The sequence below is a fragment of the Mobula birostris genome, chromosome 6 (genome assembly GCF_030028105.1).
Source record: "Mobula birostris isolate sMobBir1 chromosome 6, sMobBir1.hap1, whole genome shotgun sequence".
Taxonomy (NCBI): Eukaryota; Metazoa; Chordata; class Chondrichthyes; order Myliobatiformes; family Myliobatidae; genus Mobula; species Mobula birostris.
The window spans coordinates 96343023-96351461 of NC_092375.1; positions in this window are offsets into that span (position 1 = coordinate 96343023).

Consider the following 8439-nt stretch of genomic DNA (forward strand, 5'->3'; position numbering starts at 1 on the left):
CACACCTATGGGGCAGGAAAACCAGCTGGACCAGTTCATCACCCCAATCGAACACCAGCTGGATCAGTTGATCACCCCAGTGGGGTGGGAACACCAGCTGGACCAGTTCATCATCCCAGTGGGGCAGGAACGCCAGCTGGACCAGTTCATCACCCCAGTGGGGCAGGAGCACCAACTGGACCAGTTCATCACCCCAGTGGGGCACGAATACCAGCTGGATCAGTTCATTTCCCCAGTGGAGCTGGAACACCAGCTGGACCAGTTCATCACCCCAGTGGGGCAGGAGCACCAGCTGGATAAGTTCATCACCCCAATGGAACACCGGCTGGATCAGTTAATCAGCCCAGTGGGGCAGAAAAACCAGCTAGACCTGTTCATCACCCTAGTGGGGCAGGAACACCAGCTGGACCAGTTCATCACCCTACTGGGGCAGGAACACCAGCTGGACCAGTTCATCACCCTATTGGGGCAGAAAAACTAGCTGGACCTGTTCATCACCCCAGTGGGGCAGGAACGCCAGCTGGATCAGTTCATCACCCCAGTGAAGCAGGATCACCAGATTGACTAGTTCATCACACCAGTGGGGCAGGAACACCAGCTGGATCAGTTCATCACCCCAGTGGGGCAGGAACACAAGCTGGATCAGTTCATCACCCCAGTGGGGAGGGAACACCAGTTGGGCCAGTTCATCACACCTATGGGGCAGGAAAACCAGCTGGACCAGTTCATCACCCCAATGGAACACCAGCTGGATCAGTTGATCACCCCAGTGGGGTAGAAACACCAGCTGGACCAGTTCATCAACCCAGTGGGGCAGGAACACCAGCTGGACGAGTTCATCACCCCAGTGGGGCAGGAACACGAGCTGGATCAGTTCATCACCCCAGTGGGGCAGGAAAACCAGCTGGATAAGTTCATCACCCCAGTGGGGCAGGAACACCAGCTGGATCAGTTCATCACCCCAATGGAACACCAGCTGGACCAGTTCATCACCCCAGTGGGGCAGGACACAAGATGGACCAGTTCATCACCCCAGTGGGGCAGGAACACCAGCTGGACCAGTTCATCACACCTATGGTGCAGGAAAACCAGCTGGATCAGTTCATCACCCCAATCGAACACCAGCTGGATCAGTTGATCACGCCAGTGGGGTGGGAACACCAGCTGGACCAGTTAATCATCCCAGTGGGGCAGGAACACCAGCTGGACTAGTTCATCACCCCAGTGGGGCAGGAAAACCAGCTGGATAAGTTCATTACCCCAATGGAACACCAGCTGGATCAGTTCATCAGCCCAGTGGGGCAGAAATACTAGCAAGACTTGTTTATCACCTCGGTTGGGCAGGAACACCAGCTGGAGAAGTTCATCATCCCAGTGGGGCAGGAACACCAGCTGGATCAGTTCATCACCCCAGTAGGGCAGGAACACCAGCTGGATCAGTTCATCACCCCAGTGGGACAGGAACACCAGCTGGATCAGTTCATCACCCCAGTGGAGCAGGAAAACCAGCTGGATCAGTTCATAACCCCAATGGAACATCAGCTGGACCAGTTCATCACCCCAGTGGGGCAGGAACACCAGCTGGACCAGTTCATCATCCCAGTGGTGCAGGAACACCAGCTCGATCAGTTCATTACCACAATGGAACACCAGCTGGATCAGTTCATCACCCCAATGGAACACCAGCTGGATCAGTTCATCACCCCAGTGGGGCATGAAAACCAGCTGGATCAGTTCATCACCCCAATGGAACACCAGCTGGAACAGTTCATCAGCCCAGTGGGTCAGAAAACCATCTAGATCAGTTCATCGCCCCAGTGGGGCAGAAACACCAGCTGGACTAGTTCATCACCCCAGTGGGGCAGAAAAACCAGCTGGACCAGTTCATCACCCCAGTGGGCCAGGAACACCATCTGGTCCTGTTCATCACCCCAGTGGGGCAGGAACACCAGCTGGACCAGTTCATCACCTCAGTGGGGCGGGAACACCAGCTGGACCATTTCATCACCCCAGTGTGGCAGCAACACCAGCTGGATCAGTTCATCACCCCAGTGGAGCAGGAACACCAGATGGACCAGTTCATCACACCAGTGGGGCAGGAACACCAGCTGTATCATTTCATCACCGCAGTGGGCAGGAACACCAGCTGGACCAGTTCATAACCCAGTGGGGCAGGAAAACCAGCTGGATAAGTTCATCACCCCAGTGGGGCAGGAACACCAGCTGGATCAGTTCATCACCCCAATGGAACACAAGCTGGATCAGTTCATCATCCCAGTGGGGCAGGAACACCAGCTGGGCAAGTTCATCACCCCAGTTGGACAAGAACAGCTGCTGGATCAGTTCATCATCCCAGTGGAGCAGGAGCACCATCTGGACCAGTTTATCACCCCAATGGGGCAGAAACACCAGCTGGACTAGTTTATCACCCCAATGGAGCAGGAACACCAGCAGGTCCAGTTCATCATTCCAGTGGGGCAGGATCACCAACTGAACTATTTCATCACCCCAGTGGGGCTTATAAAACAGCTGGACCAGTTCATCACAACAGTGGCGCAGGAACACCTGCTGGAACAGTTCATCTCCCCAGTGGGGCAGGAACACCAGCTGGATCAGTTCATTTCCTCAATGCAACACCACGTGAATCAGTTCATCAGTGCAGTGGGGCAGGAACACATGGCAGATGGATCAGTTCATCTCCCCAGTGGGGCAGGGACACCAGCTGGACCAGTTCATCACCCCAGTGGGGCACGAATACCAGCTGGATCAGTTCATCACCCCAATGGAACACCAGCTGCATCAGTTAATCAGCCCAGTGGGGCGGAAAAACCAGCTAGACATGTTCATCACCCCAGTGGGGCTGGAACTCCAGCTGGACCAGTTCATCACCCTACTGGGGCAGGAACACCAGCTGGACCAGTTCATCACCCCATTGGGGCAGAAAAGCTAGCTGGACCTGTTGATCACCCCAGTGGGGCAGGAACACCAGCTGTACCATTTCATCACCCCAGTGTGGCAGCAACACCAGCTGGATCAGTTCATCAGCCCAGTGGAGTGGGAACACCAGCTGGACCAGTTCATCATCCCAGTGGCGCAGGAACGCCAGCTGGACCAGTTCATCACCCCAGTGGGGCAGGAGCACCAACTGGACCAGTTCATCACCCCAGTGGGGCACGAATACCAGCTGGATCAGCTCATTTCCCAGTGGGGCAGAAAAACCAGCTAGACCTGTTCATCACCCTAGTGGGGCAGGAACACCAGCTGGACCAGTTCATCACCCTACTGGGGCAGGAACTCCAGCTGGACCAGTTCATCACCCTATTGGGGCAGAAAAACTAGCTGGACCTGTTCATCACCCCACTGGGGCAGGAACGCCAGCTGGATCAGTTCATCACCCCAGTGAAGCAGGATCACCAGATTGACCAGTTCATCACACCAGTGGGGCAGGAACACCATCTGGATCAGTTCATCACCCCAGTGAAGCAGGATCACCAGATTGACTAGTTCATCACACCAGTGGGGCAGGAACACCAGCTGGATCAGTTCATCACCCCAGTGGGGCAGGAACACAAGCTGGATCAGTTCATCACCCCAGTGGGGAGGGAACACCAGTTGGGCCAGTTCATCACACCTATGGGGCAGGAAAACCAGCTGGACCAGTTCATCACCCCAATGGAACACCAGCTGGATCAGTTGATCACCCCAGTGGGGTAGAAACACCAGCTGGACCAGTTCATCAACCCAGTGGGGCAGGAACACCAGCTGGACGAGTTCATCACCCCAGTGGGGCAGGAACACCAGCTGGATCAGTTCATCACCCCAGTGGGGCAGGAAAACCAGCTGGATAAGTTCATCACCCCAGTGGGGCAGGAACACCAGCTGGATCAGTTCATCACCCCAATGGAACACCAGCTGGACCAGTTCATCACCCCAGTGGGGCAGGACACAAGATGGACCAGTTCATCACCCCAGTGGGGCAGGAACACCAGCTGGACCAGTTCATCACACCTATGGTGCAGGAAAACCAGCTGGACCAGTTCATCACCCCAATCGAACACCAGCTGGATCAGTTGATCACCCCAGTGGGGTGGGAACACCAGCTGGACCAGTTAATCATCCCAGTGGGGCAGAAACACCAGCTGGACTAGTTCATCACCCCAGTGGGGCAGGAAAACCAGCTGGATAAGTTCATTACCCCAATGGAACACCAGCTGGATCAGTTCATCAGCCCAGTGGGGCAGAAATACTAGCAAGACTTGTTTATCACCTCAGTTGGGCAGGAACACCAGCTGGAGAAGTTCATCATCCCAGTGGGGCAGGAACACCAGCTGGATCAGTTCATCACCCCAGTAGGGCAGGAACACCAGCTGGATCAGTTCATCACCCCAGTGGGACAGGAACACCAGCTGGATCAGTTCATCACCCCAGTGGGGCAGGAAAATCAGCTGGATCAGTTCATCACCCCAGTGGGGCAGGAACACCAGCTGGACAAGTTCATCACCCCAGTGGGGTAGGAACACCAGCTGGAACAGTTCATCACCCCAGTGGAGCAGGAAAACCAGTTGGATCAGTTCATAACCCCAATGGAACATCAGCTGGACCAGTTCATCACCCCAGTGGGGCAGGAACACCAGCTGGACCAGTTCATCATCCCAGTGGTGCAGGAACACCAGCTCGATCAGTTCATTACCACAATGGAACACCAGCTGGATCAGTTCATCACCCCAATGGAACACCAGCTGGATCAGTTCATCACCCCAATGTGGCATGAAAACCAGCTGGATCAGTTCATCACCCCAATGGAACACCAGCTGGAACAGTTCATCAGCCCAGTGGGTCAGAAAACCATCTAGATCAGTTCATCGCCCCAGTGGGGCAGGAACACCAGCTGGACTAGTTCATCACCCCAGTGGGGCAGAAAAACCAGCTGGACCAGTTCATCACCCCAGTGGGCCAGGAACACCATCTGGTCCTGTTCATCACCCCAGTGGGGCAGGAACACCAGCTGGACCAGTTCATCACCCCATTGGGGCGGGAACACCAGCTGGACCATTTCATCACCCCAGTGTGGCAGCAACACCAGCTGGATCAGTTCATCACCCCAGTGGAGCAGGAACACCAGATGGACCAGTTCATCACACCAGTGGGGCAGGAACACCAGCTGTATCATTTCATCACCGCAGTGGGGCAGGAACACCAGCTGGACCAGTTCATCACCCCAGTAGGGCAGTAAAACCAGCTGTACCAGTTCATCCCCCAGTGGGGCAGGAGCACCAGCTGGACAAGTTTATCACCCCAATCGGGCAGAAACGCCAGCTGGACTAGTATATAAACCCAATGTAGCAGGAACATCAGCAGGACCAGTACATCACCCCAGTGGGTCAGGATCACCAACTGAACTAGTTCATTACCCCAGTGGGGCTTAAAAATTAGCTGGAACAGTTCATCACACCAGTGGCGCAGGAACGCCTGCTGGAACAGTTCATCTCCCCAGTGGGGCAGGAACACCAGCTGGATCAGTTCAATACCTCAATGGAACGCCAGGTGAATCAGTTCATCAGTGCAGTGGGGCAGGAGCACATGGCAGATGGATCAGTTCATCACCCCAGTCGGGTAGGAACAACTGATGGACCATTTCATCACCCCAGTGTGGCAGCAACACCAGCTGGATCAGTTCATCACCCCAGTGAAGCAGGAACACCAGATTGACCAGTTCATCACACCAGTGGGGCAGGAACACCAGCTGGATCAGTTCATCACTACAATGGAACACCAACTGGATCAGTTCATTACCCCAGTAGGGCAGGAACACCAGCTGGACCTGTTCATCACCCCAGTGGGGCAGGAGCACCAGCTGGACCAGTTCATCACCCCATTGGGGCAGAAAAGCTAGCTGGACCTGTTGATCACCCCAGTTGGGCAGGAACACCAGCTGAACCATTTCATCACCCCAGTGTGGCAGCAACACCAGCTGAATCAATTCATCAGCCCAGTGGGGCAGGAACACCAGCTGGACCAGTTCATCACCCCAGTGGGGCAGGAACACCAGCTGGACCAGTTCATCACCCCAGTGGGGCAGAAAAATTAGCTGGACCTGTTCAACACCCCAGTTGGGCTGGAACACCAGCTGAACCATTTCATCACCCCAGTGTGGCAGGAACACCAGATGAATCAGTTCATCACCCCAGTAGGGCAGGAACTCCAGCTGGATCAGTACATCACCCCAATGGGGCAGGAAGACCAACTGTACCAGTTTATCAACGCATTGTGGCAGAAACACTACCTGGACCTGGTCATCACCCCAGTGGGGCAGGAACACCAGATGGAAGATTTCATCACCCCAGTGTGCCAGCAACACCAGCTGTACCAGTTCATCACCCCAGTGGGGCAGGAAAACCAGATGGACCAGTTCATCACCCCAATGGAACACCAGCTAGATCAGTTCATCACCCCAGTGGGGCAGGAACACCAGCTGGACCAGTTCATCACCCCAGTGGTGCAGAAAAACCAGCTGGACCAGTTCTTCACCCCAGTGGGACAGGAACACCAGCTGGACCTGTTCATCTCCCCTGTGGGGCAGGAACACCATCTGGATCAGTTCATTACCTCAATGGAACACCACGTGAATCAGTTCATCAGTGCAGTGGGGCAGGAACACATGGCAGATGGATCGATTCATCTCCCCAGTGGGGCAGGAACACCAGCTGGACCAGTTCATCACCCCAGTGGGGCACGAACACCAGCTGGATCAGTTCATCTCCCCAGTGGAGCTGGAACACCAGCTGGACCAGTTCATCACCCCAGTGGGGCAGGAGCACTAGCTGAAAAAGTTCATCACCCCAATGGAACACCAGCTGCATCAGTTAATCAGCCCAGTGGGGCGGAAAAACCAGCTAGACATGTTCATCACCCCAGTGGGGCTGGAACTCCAGCTGGACCAGTTCATCACCCTACTGGGCAGGAACACCAGCTGGACCAGTTCATCACCCCATTGGGGCAGAAAAGCTAGCTGGACCTGTTGATCACCCCAGTGGGGTAGGAACACCAGCAGGGCCATTTCATCACCCCAGTGTGGCAGCAACACCAGCTGGATCAGTTCATCAGCCCAGTGGGGCAGGAACACCAGCTGGACCAGTTCATCAGCCCAGTGGGGCAGGAAATCCAGCTGGACCAGTTCATCACCCCAATGGAACACCAGCTGGATCAGTTCATCACCCCAGTGGGGCAGGAACTCCAGCTGGTCCAGTTCATCACCCCAGTGGGGCAGAAAAACTAGCTGGACCTGCTCATCACCCCAGTGGGGCAGGAACAACTGATGGACCATTTCATCACCCCAGTGTGGCAGCAACACCAGCTGGATCAGTTCATCACCCCAGTGAAGCAGGAACACCAGATTGACCAGTTCATCACACCAGTGGGGCAGGAACACCAGCTGGATCAGTTCATCACTACAATGGAACACCAACTGGATCAGTTCATCACCCCAGTAGGGCAGGAACACCAGCTGGATCTGTTCATCACCCCAGTGGGGCAGGAACACCAGCTGGACCAGTTCATCACCCCATTGGGGCAGAAAAGCTAGCTGGACCTGTTGATCACCCCAGTTGGGCAGGAACACCAGCTGAACCATTTCATCACCCCAGTGTGGCAGCAACACCAGCTGAATCAGTTCATCAGCCCAGTGGGGCAGGAACACCAGCTGGACCAGTTCATCACCCCAGTGGGGCAGGAACACCAGCTGGACCAGTTCATCACCCCAGTGGGGCAGAAAAATTAGCTGGACCTGATCAACACCCCAGTTGGGCTGGAACACCAGCTGAACCATTTCATCACCCCAGTGTGGCAGGAACACCAGATGAATCAGTTCATCACCCCAGTAGGGCAGGAACTCCAGCTGGATCAGTACATCACCCCAATGGGGCAGGAAGACCAACTGTACCAGTTCATCAACCCATTGTGGCAGAAAAACTACCTGGACCTGGTCATCACCCCAGTGGGGCAGGAATACCAGCTGGAAGATTTCATCACCCCAGTGTGCCAGCAACACCAGCTGTACCAGTTCATCACCCCAGTGGGGCAGGAAAACCAGCTGGACCAGTTCATCACCCCAATGGAACACCAGCTGGATCAGTTCATCAGCCCAGTGGGGCAGGAACACCAGCTAGATCAGTTCATCACCCCAGTGGGGCAGGAACACCAGCTGGAGCAATTCATCACTCCAGTGGTGCAGAAAAACCAGCTGGACCAGTTCTTCACCCCAGTGGGACAGGAACACCAGCTGGACCTGTTCATCTCCCCTGTGGGGCAGGAACACCAGCTGGATCAGTTCATTACCTCAATGGAACACCACGTGAATCAGTTCATCAGTGCAGTGGGGCAGGAACACATGGCAGATGGATCGATTCATCTCCCCAGTGGGGCAGGAACACCAGCTGGACC